The sequence below is a fragment of the Rattus rattus genome, chromosome X (assembly GCF_011064425.1).
Source record: "Rattus rattus isolate New Zealand chromosome X, Rrattus_CSIRO_v1, whole genome shotgun sequence".
In the NCBI taxonomy this organism is placed as follows: Eukaryota; Metazoa; Chordata; class Mammalia; order Rodentia; family Muridae; genus Rattus; species Rattus rattus.
In genome coordinates, this window is record NC_046172.1 from 61,693,653 (window position 1) to 61,714,109 (window position 20,457).

Here is a 20,457-nt window from a genome sequence, read left to right on the forward strand (position 1 = left end):
GTCCTGTCCTCAGGGTCTCATATTGTTGGCATAGGACCATCAGCTGTACTGCTCCTATTCTCTCTTTTATGAAGGCTATAAGCTTGTTCAATATGTAGTATCCAAAGGTCAACAATAGCAGGAGAACAATTAGGGGTCCTAACAAGGTGGATATGAGGATGTTTAACTAAGGGAAGGCATCAAAATGGGAATGATATCAGCCTTTGGAATTTCTCATCCTTTTTTGTGTTACTCTAAACTTTCTCACACTTTTGCTAGGGACTCTCCAATCACCCCCTAGTTACTTACATAGAAACAGTATTCTTCATGTAATTGGGCACATAACTCTCCCTGTTGTAAAAATACCAAATCTAGCCCTTTTCTATTCTGTAATAAAAACTCTGCCAGGTAATCAACATTACTTTCTAAATGGGAGATGATTTCTCTAGACATTGACTATCTTCATCAATATCTGCTTTGAGGTTAAATAATTCTTATCTTGTAAAGTTAATGCCTTAATACCAGTACCTGCCCTGGCTAGGCCTGCTCCCAAAATTAGGGCCAATGTCAAAGAGACGGGTTCTCTTTTCTGTACCAGTCACTAGACTTCCAACTGGGTTCCCTAATAGGGCCTAGAGGAAAGTTTCTTCAGAATAGGTTATTACAGGCACCAACGGGACTATTACACAAAACCCTTCAGGGTGGGAGGAATTGAGAATTTCTCCATGCATGCAAGTGGTCAACCCTGTGGTGCAAGCCCACCATGCTTGATGGTTGGGGGTACTATCCAGATTGAAGGTACAGAAGAGTTAGTCTGGTTATATAGATGCAGATAGTTAGTTGGGATAACTTCGACACAGCTGCTTTGGCCTGACCTGGTCTGTAAGGTCAACAAAGGCCCCTCTTGAGATCATTTGCATGTCTCCTTGTCTTCTGAAATGTTATCCTCTGCTACCAGCCCGATTCCCTCATAGAAGAGATTTTGCATTGTAACATAACTAGCCCAAGGTGGTGTGTTCAGACTGTGAGACATTTAGGACTTGAAAGGTTTTTAACATCATAGATCAAAGAGTATCTACTGATTCAGAGGGCCTGAGTAAAGGAATAGAGGTCGAGGTCCCAGAGTAGGTTTCTCAGAGGGTCCAGGAGCTACAGGCTTAGAAAATTGTGTCAATATTGGCTTAGAGGATGCTAACATTGGGTTAGGTTCCAGTGCTATGGGTAAATGGTCAGTAAATGACTGTACCAAAAGTCTAATGGTAAAAAGTAACCTGGGATCATATCTTCCTGTGACCCTTATTCTAAGACCCCAGGACGTCCTGGCTTCCCATGCCATTGCCCATAGTCATTTGTCTGAAAACTTAAGCTTTACCAGTGTATCTGTACCTTCCCTAGCTATGGTAACAAGGTCCTCCCCTGAGGTCGGTCAGGGGTTATTACCACCCATAGACATCTGTCATCCCCATGCCACACAGTAAGATTGTTCTGGTCCTTCACACTTGAAGGTCCTCTTTCCTCCATGGCACAAGTAGAAAGTTCTCCACCAGCAGCTTGCATATGAGTTCCATAGTGTCTTTTGAGTATTAGAATATGGCCATGAACCCTTAGCCAGTTAACATAGATCAAATATTAAGTCAGGAAATCACCCACAGGTTGTTTGGTGGTTTCTGGTGGAGCCCAGTATCCTGTCTTGGGGTTCTCAACTATCCAAGCCAGATTGAAGGGTTGGTGGGGGTTTAAGGTTCTAAAGCAGCAGGGCAGGAGGAAGTACCATAATTATTTCATGGTGTCTCCTGTCCAATGGAGGGACAGGAAATCTTGAGTTTGAGCATATTGTCTGTCTTCTATTCATTCCAGTGAGGGTCCCTGGAGGCTGGGTGTCATACTGTCCACCTTGAGGGCTGTGGAAGCACCAGGAAGGGTCCTTCCACTGGCGTTCAGCTTACTATGCCCAATGTCTCTGGATATAGACCCAGTCACCAGTTTGGAAGCTGGGGGGGAGGGGCTTCTGGCATCATTGGAGCATACACAGCACACAGTTTGGGCCAAATCTCATGTTTTATTGATTGAAGGGCTTGGAGAAGAGGTTTCTATCAGTGTGTTGTAATACCTCCAGGGAGGGCCTAGTAGACATCAAGGGAGTTGAGATACCAAACAGGATCTCAAAAGGGGTCAGGTTAAAATGGTAGGAGATGTTCTGGGCTTGGAAAAGGGCCAGGAAAAGGAGCACCACCCAGTCAGCACCAATCTCCAAGGTCAATTTAGTTAAGGTCTTCTTTAGGGTTCTGTTTATTCTCTCTACATGCCCTGAGCTCTGGGGACTATATGCACAAGGGAGCTTCCAATCAGTCCCTAATATCTCTGCCAATCCCTGACTTACGTTAGAAATAAAAGCAGGACCATTATCTGATTCAATAATCTTGGGCACTCTGAACCTCGGGAACGTTTCTTCTAATACCTTCTTGGCTCCAATAGTAGCTGTTTCTTGCTTAGGGGAAAAAGCCTTAACCCATCCAGAGAAAGGTATTTGAAACACTAGAAGGTATTTGTAACCATATTTTCCTAGCTTAACTTTTGTAAAATCGACCTCCCACTATATTCCAGGCTTCTTTCTCCTAGGTCTCTTGCCCTGTTTGCTTTTTGCTGCACGAACATTCAATTGCTGGCATAACTTACACTGTTCTACTCTCTCTCTGACAAAAAACCTAAGGTCTGTTACATATACCTTAGATCCCTTGAGTACTTGGATGAGCTTCTTATCTTCTAAATGAGTTCATTTATGCATTTTGCCAAGTACATCTTTTGCTTGCTTTCTGGGGAGTATAGTTCTCCCTTCTAGTGTGTGCTGTTGTCCTTCCTTCTCAAAGTAATATTTGGTAGGGTGGCTAGCAATATAGACAGGTCTTTTCTTTTGTATATTCTAAATGAAGCCTTCCTTTTTAGTTCAGTCCCATTTCCCAGCAGGTGTTTCTTGCAGATCCATAACCTGGATAGTCTCCTGCATAGCCACTTCTTGAACCACTTGATATGCTTGGTTATTGCCTCAGGCCACTGAGTCTCTTCCCATCTGATGTCATGGTCAATGAATAATACTCATAGTTTCTGTGGCTTCATCCGGGCATTCATGAAATCCAAGATATCTTGATTGTTTTTTTATTTCTTTTCCCTTTGATGTGACCAGTCCTGTCTCTTGGTATATAGCCCCGTGGACTGGACATGGACTGTGGCAAAAACATATCTGCTATCTTTGTATATGTTAATTTTCTTGTTGGTCCCAAGTTTCAAGGCGTTGGTGAGGGTAATTAGCTCTGCTTTCTGCACTGATGTGCTGGTGGTCGAGGGGTAGAGGTTCAGCCTAGATGACATCTATGCCATCCACCAAGGCAGCACCCACTAGTCTCTGACCTTCATGGAGAAAACTGCTCCCATCTATAAACCAGGTAATCTCAGTTCCCAGCAGGGGTTGGTTGGAGAGGCCTTTCCTTCATCCATGGGCTTCTGGCAGAATTTCTTGACACTTGTGCTGTGGTAGCTCAAGGTGGAAATCAGGCAGCAAAGTGGCCAGATTGAGACCAACTGGTAGAGAAAGGGTGATTTGGTCAGACTTCAGAAGCAGAGTCTGGTAGTGGGTCACCCTGGCATTCATCAGCCAGCAGTCAGGATGTTGCTTTATTACATTCTCCAGAGCATGTGGTGCAGCCACCATCAAGTTTTGTTCCAAAGTCAATTTATCAGCATCTTGGACCCAAGGTGGCTACTGTTGCAATAATTCTAACACATGGGGGTCACCCAGCTGCCACAGCACCCAGCTTTTAGGATAGGTAGGCTACTGATCTTTTTTTCCAACAGTCCAATGTCTGAGTCAGAACCCCTTTGAAATTCCATTATTCTCAGCCATATAAAACTGAAAGGGCTTGGTGACACTGGGGAGCCCAAGTGCAGGGACAGTCAGTAGGGGCCACTTGATGCTATCAAATACCTCCTGTTCCTCTTTTCCCCTCTTAAAGGGCCCATTACACTTAGTGAGCAGGCAAAGATGGGCTGATAATTCTGCAGATCCTGGAATCCACAGGTGACAAAACCCAGCTGTGCCTAGAAACCCTCACATCTGCTCGGGGCCTGAAGGTGGAGGGATGTGGAATATAGTCTCCTTTCTGACTTCTGAGAGCCAGCACTGCCCATTCTTTAGGAGGTACCCCAAATACCTTACCTGTTTTTGGCAAATTTGAGCCTTCTTAAGTGAAGCCCGATATCTCAGTGTACCCAACTGATAGTAGGTTCTTAGTCCCTTTAAGGCATTGTCTCTTGCTTTTGGCAGCCAAGAGAAGGTCATATACATACTGCAAAGAGTCACCTATATGTTGGCCTACTAATAGGGTCTCAGGTCCTCAAGAAGTGCCTCTTCAAGGATGGTGGGTGAGTTTTTGAATCCTTGGGTAATCTAGTCCACATACCAGTAGTCCCACCCCCTGGGTCTTTCCATTCAAAGGTGAACTGTTCTTGACTTTGGGGTGCCAAGCACAGGCAGAAGAAAGCATCTTTCAAGTCTAAGACTGTATACAAAATTCTGGAAGGTGGCAAGAACTCAACGGAGTGTAGGTGTTATTCAGTAGGGTGAATAACAACCACACAATGGTTTACCTCTTATAAATCCTGGACTGGGTGGTAATCATTAGCGCCCAGCTTCTTAACTGGCAGGAATGTTATATTTCAGACTGAACTGTACTTACATAACACTTCAAGCTGGAGGAGCCTGGAGATGTGTGGCTTAATTCCTTCTTATGCCTCTCGAGACATAGGGTATTGTCTGAAAGACACTGGGATAACCTGCAATTTAAGTTCTACCATGATGGGGGCAGGAGTTCGGGAGGGAAATGACATTTTTCTCTGCCCATCCCTGCCGCTTCTGCCCAGGTGGTTTCAAGTAATTTATACTCATCATCTAGTCTAGTAGTCAGAACGTGTATGAGATCTCCTGTATGAGTTAGTTGCAGCCCATCAGGCAGGAAATGTATCTGGGTCCCCATCTTGGAGAGTTAAGTCTCACCCCAACAGAGGGTAGGGACAGTCATAGATGACGATAAATGAATGGGAAACCCAGTTCATCCCTAGGTTCACTGTTCTTTAGGTAGTCTATGAATACATTTTGGTACCAGTGGCTCCTTGGACCCAAGACTTTTTTCTTGGAAACTGGGCCATCAGCTTAGAGGAGGACTGAGTGTTGAGTCCCTGTGTCCACCAAGAATTGAGTGGGTTTCCTCTCCACTCTCAGAGTTACCATGAGTTTGGGAGAAGGGGTCCAAACCCTGTCTCTGATAATTACTGTCTTCACCCAGAGCCAACACTTTTGCAGTCTGGGCTCTCTTTTCCCAAATCTTGGAGCCTACCTGCTTCTGCTTATTGGGACACTCCCTGGCCCAATGGCATTTTTCCTTGCAATATGTACATTGATTTTTTTTTGAGAATTTTTCTATCCCTCCTGATGGAGGGTCCTTTCTTCCTATAAACTCTCTGACTACCATATAGCCAAAATTCTCTGCAAATTTTTCGTCTTTTTTCTTTCTTCATCTGCCTTTTGTCCTCTTCCTTTCTCTTTCTTTGCTCCTCTTCCTCTTCTCTTTCCCTATTATGATAAAGCTCAGCAACATACACAAAATCTCTCAAGGACTTATCCTATAGTCCCTCTAGCCTCTGAAGCTTTTTCCTGATATCTCTAGTAGCTTGGTCTATAAAAGCCTAGATACAGTAGCTTTATGCTCCTCACTTCTGGGGTCATAGGGTATATACTGATGGAACATATCCATTGAGTCACTCTAAAAGGCTATAGGCACGCTTGTCTAGTCCTGCTTAAACTCAGGTACCTTGGTCAAATTAGTGGGTCATTGTTCAGTGCCCTTGAGACCTGCCAACAGAGCCCGGTGCTAGATCTTTAGGTGCTACTTTCCTTCTGCCATATTAAAGTCTCAGTCAGGTATTGTCAGGGAAAATCTTCTGTAGACGACAGCCTGGACAATTGATGGTGCCCCTGTGTCTGGTGTCTGAGGGAACATTCTTTCTAGCTTCCTGCATTATCCTCCCTTGCTCTTCAGTCATGAAGAGCACTCTCATGAGTTGTTGGATACCATCTCAGGTGGCTGATGATTAAAAACAGTCTCAAAGAGATTATTTGTCACCTTGGGTTATCTGAAAGGGAGGTGGGCTTACCAGTTGTACAAGCTGGACAAAGAAAAGGGCCAATATTGCATGGCCTGATTACCATCCTCATCTATGAGCCTGTAGGCTCAGAGGGGGAGGGCTACTGTTGTATCTGGTGACGTGGCCCTTTTGGTTCAGATATTCATGGTCGGTTTTGGTTCTCAGGGTTCTGAAGGTTCCGAGAGTTCCGAGGGTTCCTCCCCACCCTCACCCCTTGCTAGGGCCAGAAGAAGGGGATAAGGGGATGCTGGACAAGGGTTCAAGGAAGATCCTCGAGGAGAGGATGTAGGAACTGGGGCCATGATAGGGGTAAGTGGGTGGAGCATCTATTGGCAGCAGGTCCACTGTGGTAGGGTCCTAGGGGGATGTTCTTTACAGACTTGCTGAACTCTATGGGTGCTCTTCTCATTCATGACCAGGGCCGTCAAGAGTCTCGGAGACAAAAAGTCTTTTATCCAAGGGGGAAGAGATGGGAGTCCTCCACTAGATACTTCCAGGAAATTATATAGGGCACTTGGTCTGGATGCCCGAGGGATCCTGGCTTAAAAACTCTTTGCGTTATAGCTTTGATCACCTGCAAGTCGAAAGTCCTATGGGTGGCCCACCCACTCGAAGGTTGGCCATTCAGAGGAGCAGGGAATAACTAACTTACCTTTCTTTACTACTACTGACAAGTCTTTCCCTAATTTCCCTCCAGTAGTTAACTAGGGTGTTTAACAGGGTAGATTAAGTTTTGTTCCATGTCCAAAAATAATCTCAGTCTAAGTCCAAGAACACACATAAAGACAATCAATGCACAGACAGTTCACCCCTGCCACGGGCACAGAAACCAGGTTATAGCAAGACTTGGTCAGCTCTTGCCAATACTGTGGCTTGCCATTTCCAAAAGGAGCAGCTTCTTCCCAACTCCCTCCAGTGGGCTGAAGTGTCCTCCAGATTCCCCACGTCACAGCTTTAAGGCATGTTTGCCTGCTGTAAATGCCCACACCAGACCAGAGGCTTTCCTGCAGACACCATGCTCTAGAGCCAAAAGTGGAAGCAAAAGACGGGGACAAACACAAATAGGTACCTGTTGCAGAGCTCAGTCTTTTCCCCTTCAATCAGTATAATTGGTGGTCACTCAGGTGACCACCTGAGGTCTACTTGAATCCCTTTTTTTTTATATTATTTTATTTTTTTCTTTATTAACTTGAGTATTTCTTATTTACATTTCGATTGTTATTCCCTTTCCCGGTTTCCGGGCCAATATCCCCCTAACCCCTCACCTCCCCTTCTATATGGGTGTTCCCCTCCCCATCCTCCTCCCATTACCGCCCTCCCCCGAACAATCACGTTCACTGGGGGTTCAATCTTAGCAGGACCCAGGGCTTCCCCTTCCACTGATGCTCTTACTAGGATATTCATTGCTACCTATGAGGTTGGAGCCCAGGGTCAGTCCATGTATAGTCTTTGGGTAGTGGCTTAGTCCCTGGAAGCTCTGGTTGCTTGGCATTGTTGTTCAGATGGTCTCGAGCCCCTTCAAGCTCTTCCAGTCCTTTCTCTGAGTCCCTCAACGGGGGTCCTGTTCTCAGTTCAGTGGTTTGCTGCTGGCATTCGCCTATGTATTTGCTGTATTCTGGCTGTGTCTCTCAGGAGATATCTACATCCGGTTCCTGTCGGTCTGCACTTCTTTGCTTCATCCATCTTGTCTAATTGTGTGGCTGTATATGTATGGGTCACATGTGGGGCAGGCTCTGAATGGGTGTTCCTTCTGTGTCTGTTTTAATCTTTGCCTCCCTATTCCCTGCCAAGGGTATTCTTGTTCCCCTTTTAAAGAAGGAGTGAAGCATCCATATTTTGGTCATCCTTCTTGAGTTTCATGTGTTCTGTGCATCTAGGGCAATTCAAGCATTTGGACTAATAGCCTCTTATCAATGAGCACATGTGAGTTTTTTCTTGTTTTGGGTACCTTACTCAGGATGATATTTTGCAGTTCCCTCCATTTGCCTATGAATTTCATAAAGTCATTGTTTTTGATAGCTGAGTAATTTGAATCCCTTCTTGAATCCCAGATGAATCCCCAAATGTAAGCCCCCTCCCCATACTTGGTCAATGGTACTTACTTCAAGATGCCCCAGAGTGAGACAACAAGATTCAGGTCAATGCAGAAGCAAGAGGTTTATTTTCTGGTGTATCAGGATGACCCTCAATAAGTCCCTCAAGGCAAGTGACCCAAACAGCTATAATAAGAAACTTTTATACTTTTTAGGGGTACAGGTTATATCAGCAAGGTTACAGTTTAAACTTATTGGCTAAGCATATTGACCTTTGAAACTATTGGCTAGCAAGCATGGGCAGATTATGACATATATTCAAACTCTATCTGGAACCAGAGGGTCAGGTGACTATCAGTCAGTACATTCTGCAGTTTTTCAAGTATGTTCCTGCTCCTCTCAGATGGAGAATGGAACTTGGCCTATCTTTGACCAGAGGCAGAAAGCTGGGACTTGGCCTAGTCTTGACCCAAGGCAGGTGGGTGTAAGGCTGGCAAAAGCCTACAGGGTCCTTCAATGTGTGTGTGTGTGTGTGTGTGTGTGTGTGTGTGTGTGTGTATCAAACAACTCTTTTTCAAACCTATATGAATGTCTTTATGTTCTTTATGTATGTAACTTTTATTTGCCTGATGTAATTGTCATCTCAAATGCTTACTGCTTAGAGGTCTTACCCTTTCTAGTTCTTTCTGAATTCTAACTGGCTGGTTCAATTCATCTGTTCTGAATTTAAAATCTCTCCAAGATGACTGGTTCAAATATGCTTTTCTTGGCTTGGGTCTCAATTGCTTTCCTTGGAAAAAATGACCCTGAACTCTATGACCGAACTGTACTCAACTGAACTATATGGAACTATATGGAACTGACTGACTGGTTCAGCTGACCCTGAGTTGCTCTTAAATAGACTCTTTTCCTGATTGTTCTCCTAAATGTTGGGTATATATTCTCTCTGACTCATCCTTTTTTATTTGATAGAACCTAATTCTATTATACAGATATTATATCTATATCAATATATTAGATATAGATTGTATCTATAATGTAGATAATATAATATATATACAAACTAAAGACAATGTATAATTTAATTAAATATATAATATATTTTATGTATTATATAATTATGATATATAGTATATATAATTATAATTTGTTATATTTTATAATATATTTTATTGTAGAATATAGTTATAGACATCTATATCTGAATTATAGAATTCAATTCTATATAATTTAGAATTTATAATTATATTTATATAATATAGATTATGTAGTATAATATAAATGTAAATAAATCTATTTAAGGGGCAGACAAATTTGTCATTTCATCTGACCCTGAATTAGACATTTCCTTCGAACATGGCTATTTCCTTCTACAAACTAATTTTACCTTCATTGTTTGGTATAAAAATTTGTACTAAGGGCATTTCTGTATTCCAGCCAGAAGGATTAGTGTTGTGTCATTCCAGCTCAAAAACAGATCTAAAAGGTCTTTGGATGTGACCCTTTGCTAGAACAGCCAAATTGCTGGATTAAAATTCCTATACATCTTGAAAAAAAACAACAGTAGATGAAGATGTAAAAAGAAAGTAGAAGGGCAAGAAATTCAAGGGTATGTTAGTGAGTTTCTTCTTTACATAGTACAGTTTAAATAGAGGGAGTGGTATCATTAGAGAAAAATTCTATCCAGGTAATCTTGTAACCTATAAAAGGAAGAAGCCCAAGGGATTTTCTCCATCTAAAAGGAATCAACAATCCAAAGCTTGTGCAAATCCAATTCAAGGAGGGGGCCTCATTGAATCCCAAGCAAATAGAAACATTTGACACCTTTGACCACCCACGTAGATCAGGCTTTAAACTATAACACTACTGGAGAAAGGGGTTGCTGTATTTCTTCCTACACTTAAGGAACTTCACTGATGCATGTGGCAGTAGAGTACTTGCTTGGAGGGCTAGAAAGGACATTGCATGAAACTGTAAAGGTGAGATGTGGCTTGTTTTGGAGACCCCAAGTTGTTGGAGATGTCAGAACGATGGGACACCTGCCAGGGAAAACTACATTCTATGGAACCAGCCAGGACAAAGAGATGTGTTGGAATCCACAAAGCTGGATGGAGATATAAAGAGATATCACGGTCTGGATATGAATTTTTTTTCCTGCTTTTCTGGGATTTGGTCTTGTTTTCGTCCAGTATTTTCTCATTAAAGAGTAGTCTTTTTGTACTTTTAGAATGGTAATGTATATTCTGTCATTGGATATATTAGAGATAAGCAAATTAATTTTTGCTTATACTTGGTGTATAGTTAAGAGATCACCTTAAATCTCAGAGGAGTTTTAGACTTTGGGGATTTAAATAGTCTTGAGACTGTGAAAGACAGCAATTTTTGAAGTTGGACTAAGTACATTTTGCATTATGTTATGGCTACAAGCCTATGAGGTCTAGGGAGTGAAATGTGGTAGTTTAAAAAAGAATGATTCCCAAAGACTCATATATGTTAATGTTTGCTTTCTAGTTTGCTGACTGTTTAGAAAGGATTAAAAGGTATGGCCTTTTTTGGATATGGTGTGTCACTGGAGGTAGAGTTTGAAGTTTCAAAAGACTGGTGTCTGGTCTAATCTCTCTCTCCCTCCCTCCTCCCCTCCCTCCCTCCCTCCATCCCTCCCTCTCTCTCCTGCTCTCTGCTTCCTATATAAGCACTTAGCTATATTGCCTTAACTCCAATTCTTCCTGCCTTTTGCTATGATTTTTACTATGATGATAATAGACTAACCTTCTGAAACTCTAAACAAGTCCCAAATTAAATGCTACCTCCCATAAGTTGGTCATGGTGTCTCTACAAAGTAATGGAAGAGTTTCTTGGACTTTTCTTATAGTTTTAATTTATAAACATGAGACTTCAGTACTTTCATAAAGTAAGTACATAACTGCCTATCTGTTGACTGTCTTAATGAGTGAATGTACCTCTTAGACTGAGTTCTTGTATTGATGATAAAAGATACTAATTTAAATTTAAATAGAATCTAGAATCAATTAAAATATTGAATAGTTGGATAATAAAAGAGAAAAATACAACAGTAGGATAAGTGAATAGTATGTAAAATTATAACACTAACAGAACTGTTTAGAAATGTTTCTTGCTTATGTTGTCATTAGGGTTTTTTGAAGAATGAGTGAAGAGTATAGGAATATCAGATAAGTAGAGACAATAAAGAATGAATTTATCCTTCAAATGGAGTTCTTTTATAAGAAACTCCACTGTCTTAGTTACTATTCCATTGCTGTGTAGAGAACCTATGACCAAAAACTGTGTAGAAGATAGCCTTTAATAACAAATAACAAAAAAAGATTTCAAGAATTTGAAAGGAGCTAGGGAAATATGGGGGATGTTAGAAGAAGGATAGGAAAGGGAGTATTGATGTAACATTATCTTGATTAAATATTTAAGTAATAAAATACATATGTATATGAAAAACACAAATGATAATATATGCTATGTAACTCACATGTGCCTCAAGGACACTTGCAAACAGAAGGCAATGAAGTGGAAAGTATAGTCCATGTATAAGAGAGTATGAATGTCTTTACACTTATTAAAAAGAAGGACTTTTCATCAAACTCGCACAGTAGATAAAGGGTGTACTTAGGTAGTTCATCAAATGGACTTAACAATTCTAAGAATATGTGTCCACAATATCAAAGCACAAAGATGTTGGAATAGTAACAAAACTGAAATAAGAATTAACAATATAAGAGTATGCAGTATCAATAACTCATCCTCAATGATAAATCACGAGTGTCTTTTATTCACATATGTTTAAAAGATAAGCTGGAAAGATATAGACTAAATGTATCCAAAAACCACAAAAAGCATGACATTTATCTGCAGCATTACATACATTTTCTTAAGTATTTTCATTGATAATTTTTCAACTACATCATAGATTAGAAAAAAATCACATTTTCATAAACTTGGTAATGGGACTGAAATTGTAACAAATACTTTTGGTCAAATTACTTAAAAGAAATAAACAATGAAGCACATTAGGACATTCACAAATACATGGAAGTTAATCATACTGTTGATTAACTAATGGATCATAGACAATATGAAAAAGGAATAAATATTGTAAGACAAATAAAATGGACATATAAAATACCATTGAGTGTGAAAAGTAGTTCTAATAAAAAATCTCTATAAATTGAATAATGCTAAGAAAAACATTTTAAATGAACTTCTTAATTTTACAACTCAAGTTAGCTGAACAAAATATGTAAAAGAAGGCTCAATGCAGCATAAAAAGTGAAATTGGAAATTCACAGAGGCAATAAAAAACAAGTACTAAAATGACCACAATAAATAAAAAGAAAAAGAAATAATGGATTTTAAACACAAGGACAACAAACTTGTTAGATTAACCAAGACAAAAGGAGAGACAAATCAAAACAATGAATGAAAGAAGAGAAAAATACAATTTTTGTCAACTTGTACACAATACATTATTTTTTTTTATTTCTGGATATTATAATTTCACCATTTCCCTTTCCTTTTCTTCCTCCAGTCCATACTATATAAGCTTCTTGTTCTCCTTGAAATTCATTGTTTCTTTACCTTTAGTTATATATGTGTGTATATCTAAATATAGGGTAGCACAAATTGACATGGTAAAATGAGGGAAAGGTAAACATAGAATTACAGTCAACTATGAAATGATGAGAGCAGGACAAATAATCTTCCTCAGTGGAGAGCACTGGATTCAATACCAAATGCTCATCCTGCAAACATACCTACAAGAGGCTTTATATGGATATTACAATTTATCTAACTTACATAGGGAGCATTTCCAGACAGCTATTAATGAGGATTACAAAACTTTAAATAAACAACTTAGAATAAACGGATATATTCCTAGAAACAAGCTATCAGGGCTACATTATGAAAAAAATACAGTATCTGAGCAGATAGTAAATAAGACAAAGAATGAGTAGCTAAAAAGCCCTATCATGTCATTTGACTATTATATTCTGTCAAGATTAAGGAAATCAATTTGCACCTTTACAAAAAATGGCAAAAATGTAGAGACTCATCTAAACCCATTTCAGAATCACAGCATTGCCCTCAGAAAAAATATACTTTGAGAAACAAAAATCATGGGTTAATGTGTCTGGCATATCTAGAAGTAAAAATACTCAAAAAATCAATGGCAAACAAAATTAAATGGCATAAAGAATGATCATACATTGAGATTAAGTGAAATTTTCCTCTGGGATGCAAAGGTTTTTGGATGTGTGTGTGTGTGTGTGTGTGTGTGTGTGTGTGTAAATTAATGTTACATACCAAAATAACAGACAAATGGATTAAATTTTCATTATCACAGATGGATGAGAAAGTTATTTTTAAAATTTAATAAAATTTTATGATAAAAGGTCTCAACAAGAATAATGGTTTCAAGAAATATATATTCAATAGTAGATATAAGTGCTAAATACTAATATCTTCAATATGCAATTTTAATGTTTTTCCATTAAGCTAATAAACAAGATATATGTGTTCATTTTATTTGATTTCATTCTGGTCTCTGGCTAGAGAAATTTAGCAAGAATACATATAGATCATCCAACATGAAAAAGAAAAAGTTGACTTGTACTTTTTGTTGTTTACTTGTTTATTTGCTAATAGAATGATCTTCGTACTGAAAACCCAAAATGTATACTTTAAAAGTACTAGAACTGATAAAAAATTTGAGGCATATCAAATCAAGTTTAAAAATCAGTTTCATTTTATAAAATACAAACTATTCATAAAAACAATCTGGAAAAGATGTCATTTGAATTGAACCACAAAGAGTGACATGCTTAGAAATAAATTTAATCAAAGAGTTACCTGAAAGGTCTTTAAACTGAAATGAATAAAATGTTAACTAAAAGCACAGAACTAGAATTCTATTTAATATTAATGAATGGTGAATCAATATTGTTAAAAAGTTTATATGTCCCAGAGAAATTCAGAGACTCAATGCAATCTCTATCAAAATTGCAATGGCATTTTCACAGGTATATGAAAAAGATCCAGAACTTTTCTGTAAGTACAACTGGATAAGAATAACCTACATAATCTTCAGGAAGGACGAAGCTGGAAATACCTTATTCCCTATTTTTCTAATAAATAACGAAGCCATAATAATAAAAAATAACAATAGAACAACATGTGTATATTCTGAACAAATTTTTGACAAGAACTTCAAATAGGAATAGGTATTCTTTTAATTATAAAGATCTGAAATCATGAAGAAAGAAGGTTTTTGATATTTGTTTTAGTAATAACTTTTGGGATATGAATGTACATGTATCAAGATCAAAAGTAAATATATGTACTGGAGAGTTGGATCAGCAATTAAAAGCATGTTTTGCTCTTACAGAGGACCCAGGTAGGCACTGACCACCCACATGAAAGCCTATAGTCACCCATATGAAAGTCTACACTAACCCATAACTCCTGTTCCAATATATCTGGTGTCCTTTCCTGACCCTTTTTGGCACCAAACATGCATGCATACAGTACACATACAAACATATAGGCAAACATTCATTCAAGTAAAAACTAAATAATTTTAAAAAGCTTTTCAAAGTAAAGATAAATAAGTGAGAAAACACAAAATTTTAAAACAACAACAACAACAACAACAAAACAGTTCTGCAGAGGAAAAAATGAACCAGTTATCAAGGAGGAACAAAGGCAATATGTGAACTGGAAGAAAATATTTGTAAACCAATTTTTATTCAATAGAAAAATATACTAATAATTTACAAACCTAAGAAACTAAACAGACAACATTTTTTTTTCAAAAATAAAGAAAGATTCTGACAACCTTTAGGCTGTTTGTAGGTTCTAAAACTAAAGTCCATTGTCTGAAGCTGTTAAACATCACTGATCATCACAAAAATGAAAATGAACACCAAACTTACCTATCACCTCAACCCATAAGGACAGCTACTATTAAAAAGCAGGTAATAACTGTTGGAAAGCATAAAAAGAAGCAAAGAGGGCTCTTCACAAACAATAATGAGAGTGTAAATAGTAACGACTATGGTAATATGTAGTACTTTCTAAAATATTAAAAAATATATATATAAGTATTACTTGAGTCAAGTATCTTACTACTCAGAACATATCCAAAGAAAATGAAATAAATTTGGGAAACTATATGTGCTGATAGTGTGAGATTTTACTATTATAATCAATTCAAAATGTCTGCCTACTATCAAACTATCACACTGCATATCTTAAACACATTTCTGTCAGTTTTAATTATGTGAAACTGAAACAATTATGGTTTTAAATTAATGATATTTGTGTTTCATGAATTCCTCTTGTTCTGAAATGAGCACTTACTATAGATTAATTACTATATTCAATTATATAAGCTATATAATTTTCTTATACCATAGTATTTAATGGTAGTTATCTCATGGCCCAGCAACCATTTGTGAAACATTCCTTCTAGAGAGTGAATACTCTCAAATCTACAAAGACCTTATATTGGAACATAGCTAAAAAATCTCTGGGAATCATCATAATCATCATGCTTAAAATGAGAAAAACTATATCCCTTTGTGTTCTCTCCTCCCTCCTCCCTCCCTCCCTCCCTCCCCTCCCCCTCCTCCCCCTCCCCCCTCTCTCTCCAATTTCCTTGTTTACATGAAATCGGGCAGCAAAAAGTTATTCTGAGTTATCAGCTTCTGTGATATTAAGTAGTTTTTTAAACGTCAATTTGAATAGAGAGAAAAATTCTGTATGTACTACAAGCAATTAAGGATAAAGGAGTTATTGTGGTGAATTGGTAATCCCATGTGATTAATTATTTTTTAACAGACTTAATTCATTTATTTTTCTTGTATAAAAACCCTTATGTGGTAAAAACAGCTGGAGCTCTCCGGCCCCTGAACAGACTCTGTGGGTTTCTCACAGATGGTCATGAATTTTGACAAGGGAGACTTGGTGAATACAAAATCTCTTTCCAGAGGCCAGGGGGGTCAGGTAGCTGTAGGTCTTGGAGATGGCATCAAAGGTGGCCTTGGCAAAGTTGCCCAGGGTGGCAGTGCAGCCCCAGGCTGAAGTGTAGCAGTCATCTATACCAGCCAACATCAGTAGCTTCTTGGGCACAGGAGCAGAGACAATGCCAGTGTCTCTGGAGGCGGGGATGAGATGCACCAGCACAGAGTCGCAGTGGCCTGTCACTTTGCATGGCACAGTGTGGGGCTTGCCAATCTTGTTCCCCCAGTAGCCTCTCCGCACTGGGATGATCAAAAGCTTGGTCAGGATGATGGCCCCTCGGATAGTAGTGGCTACCTCCTTGGAGCACTTAACACCAAGACCAGCGTGGCCATTGTAGTCCCCCATAGCGACAAAAGCCTTGAATCTGGTCCGCTGGCCAGCCCGAGTCTGCTTCTGCACTGGCATGATTTTCAGAACCACATCCTTTAGAGATGCACCCAGGAAAAGTCAATAATCTCAGACTCCTTAATGGGCAGGGAGAACAGGTAGATCTCCTCCAAGGACTTGATCTTCATGTTCTTTCTTTTTGTTGTTGTTTTGTTTTTTGTTTTTGTTTTTTTTTATTTTATTTTTAACTTGAGTATTTCTTATTTACATTTCGAGTGTTATTCCCTTTCCCGGTTTACTGGCCAACATCCCCCTAATCCCTCCCCCTCCCCTTTTTTATGGGTGTTCCCCTCCCCATCCTCCCCCATTGCATACGCAACAATCATCAGCTTCAGTCTTAGCAGGACCCAGGGCTTCCCCTTCCACTGGTGCTCTTACTAGGATATTCATTGCTACCTATGAGGTCAGAGTCCAGGGTCAGTCCATGTATAGTCTTTAGGTAGTGGCTAGTTCCTGGAAGCTCTGGTTGCTTGGCATTGTTGTTCATATGGGGTCTCGAGCCCCTTCAAGCTCTTTCAGTTCTTTCTCTGATTCCTTCAAGGGGGTCCTGTTCTCAGTTCAGTGGTTTGCTGCTGGCATTTGCCTCTGTATTTGTTGTATTCTTGCTGTGTCTCTCAGGAGAGATCTACATGCGGTTCCTGTCTGCCTGATCTTCATGTTCTTAACCAGGAGGCCCGGCTTTGTGACGGGGATCCATTCTTTGTCATCAGTGGCGTCTAAGGCCACTGCCCGGGGAAGCCGCCCGGGGGCCTCCTAATCCTGGGCCCCGGGTCCTAAGGGCCCTCCCGCTGCACCGGTGTCATCCTCCATTTGGTGTTTTCGCGAAGAAGTGATTAATTATAAACAAAATAAACATATCTCTCTCTCTCCAAACTATAAAGATGTTCTTTGCCAAAGAATGTTGAACATGGACTCATAATTCTCCAGAGGGAAAAACAAACAAACAAAAACTTTGATATTTTAGCTCCACTCCCACCAAACTGTTTGTTTGGGTTGATCAGTGTCACCTACTCTATGGATATGCAAACTGACCACAGCTTTCCTGTCTGTCTCTTGCTTCCCTTCTCTTCTCAGACTAGCCCTGTGTGTGTGTGTGTGTGTGTGTGTGTGTGTGTGTGTGTGTGTGGCAGTGTTTTGAGAAAGAGAAGGTAAGGGCAGGAGTTTGGGTACATTGGGAGAATCTGGGAGGTTTTAGTGAGGGGGATTATGATCAGAATATAGTGAATGTATCTTCAACAAATTATATATATATATATATATATATATATATATATATATATTTGCTGTAAAAAAGCACAGAATGTATAGAATTCACATCCTAATATATTTTGTACTCTATTTTCAGGTAATGATCTACTAGATGCCTGTCCACATAATAAACTACTTCCTGGTAAATGAAGACTTGAGATCTCATTTCCTGGACAAGAAATCCTACAACAATGGAGTTCTATTATTTTGGTCAAGCTGAGCCATATTATGATGGGTCCCATCATCAACAAATTCTACTCTTTCAACTTTACAGGTACAACAAAAACACATATGAAGGCTCAGTAATTTTAACAGTAAACACTGAGAAAATAAAAGAGATAAGACTAAAACAATTTTAAGTGCCAAAACATGGACTAAAGTAGCACAATATATTAAGCAATATGTTCTGTGGAAAAATACAAATAGTCTACTTTTTAAATTCTTGTAAAACAAATATTATTTCACTAATATCACAAAATTCTGATCTACATTCTAAATATACCCACACCTGTAGTTCTCACCCTATACCAAAAGACAAAACAAAATAAAACAAAACTTTTGTGCAACTGTTGGATATTGTAGGCTTACGTTTTTCAAAGACTACTTTAATAAGAATTCTTAAAGTCTTAACCTCCCTTCTAGCCTACCGTGGACCAAACATAGTGGAAAGGAAAGGATAGCAGGGCAAAAGAGAATGTGTATCTGTTTAGAAATAGTTCTTTGGTGCGTGGGGCTAATCCAATCTTCATTGTCAGAATGCCAGGGTTCACTTCACAGGAATCATCAGTGGTAGGAACATCCACTCACAAACACCATTAACAAGTCAGCAATGTCAGTTCGATACAGAAGAAACTGAGACACTCTGACAATCAGCTTGATTCCACAGGGAAGTGGCAAGAAGCCATTGGAATATCACAAGAAGTTCTATGACTTGTTTCTCTCTATGACATCAGCAAAGAAGGCAAGGTAAAACAGTATCATTGCATTATCTGTGAAGAACAGTGTCAACAATGCCCAATGAAGATTAGCAAATTATGTCAGGGTGAACTAATACTATAGCACAATCCACTGTCTGTTGGGTTATTCATATACTTTCCAAACATCACATAACCTCTCAAATGTCTGCTCTAGCAAAATATCACATGCCCCCTTTCCAAGGAGCATCCAGGAAAATATCACATGTCTATTCTTAGTAAAACAACCTCTCACATGTCTGTCTCATCCAGACAACAGCTCATAAGATGGTTTCCAGAAAAACTACACATGATGCAACTGAGTCTCCAAAGAAAACACATTTTCTTTTCAGGATACTATTACAGAAAACCACAACTGACAAACTATGTAGTTGTGTAGAAGACTCAAGCTAAAACGCCTACAATATTGTCACCTAAAGTTCAAGGATCATTCTGGTTGATTGTCTAAAAAAATTGGAAGAACTAGAGAAAGTTTACTATGAGATTATTCTTCTAGGAATGTTAGAAGCAACACCCATGAAGCACCACCAAGATGGCATGGTGTGAGTTGAATAGAAAAATACCAATAGAAATCATCTTCCCTAGGGAAAAGCATACCAGTTCATTATCTAGTAACAAATATCCTTAAAAACAAGTAAAAGAATAAGAGGGAGAGTGCATAAGAGGGTTTTGAGGGAGGAAAAGGAATAAAGAAATGATGTAATATAACTTCATGTAAAAGAAAGTAATTTTTAAATATAACAGAATATCCACTAAAACAAACCAAAATATTTCAATAAGGTAATATGGAAATGAAAGAGCAAGTTGCTGCTATTTGCTAATAAAAGGCACTAAAAACTTGAAAAGTTTTCCTAATTGTCTCCCAATAATTACACCAAGGTGTGATGAAGTCTTCCATACTTGAAGCTTTTAGAGAGATACTTCAGTATTCATTTTTGTATACTGTTGAAGAATGCTTCTGATTTCTGACCTATTTCCTGTTCTTTCCTGCATTTTGTCCACTATGAAATAAGCTGCTTTGTTCTACTATAGGCTTCTACTGAGGTTCAGAGGAAATGCTAAGTGACCATGTGTTGGAATCCTTGAATGTGCGCCAAAATAATTTTTTCTGCTTTACTTGCTTAAACTACGTGTTTCTTCACAGTTTTATATTGACAACACACAAGGAAAATAATATTATGGAAGAGTGAATTGACACAGGTAAGCATACACACAATACAGAGATACTCTTTTAGTAATATTAATTTATATGTTAACTTTACTGGACTAGAAGAATATCTAGATAATTGATAAAATTTCATTTGTAATTAGCAGGAAGGTTCATCTTTACCTTTTTGGGTAGGTAAGGGACAAAAATAGAGCAAAGTATGGAGGGAAGGCAAATATATTCTCTGTTTAAATTGATACCCATTTTTTTCCTTTCAAATGATATTGCTGCTCCTGGTTCTTAACCTTTTAAGCTCAAAGTAATATAAAAGTGTTCACCTTAAGAGGCTCTTAAGTTTAAACTCAAGTTATTCTATCATTTCCTTGAGCCATTGCCTTTAAAACTATAAGTCATGGGAAGTATCAATCTCCATAATCCTATA

General features: G+C 38.8%; 1 pseudogene; it reads right to left on the reverse strand.

The window, feature by feature from the left end:
- Positions 1–494: 494 nt before the first annotated feature.
- LOC116887938 lies at positions 495–17,456 on the reverse strand (annotated as a pseudogene).
- Between the last annotated feature and the right edge of the window lie 3,001 nt (positions 17,457–20,457).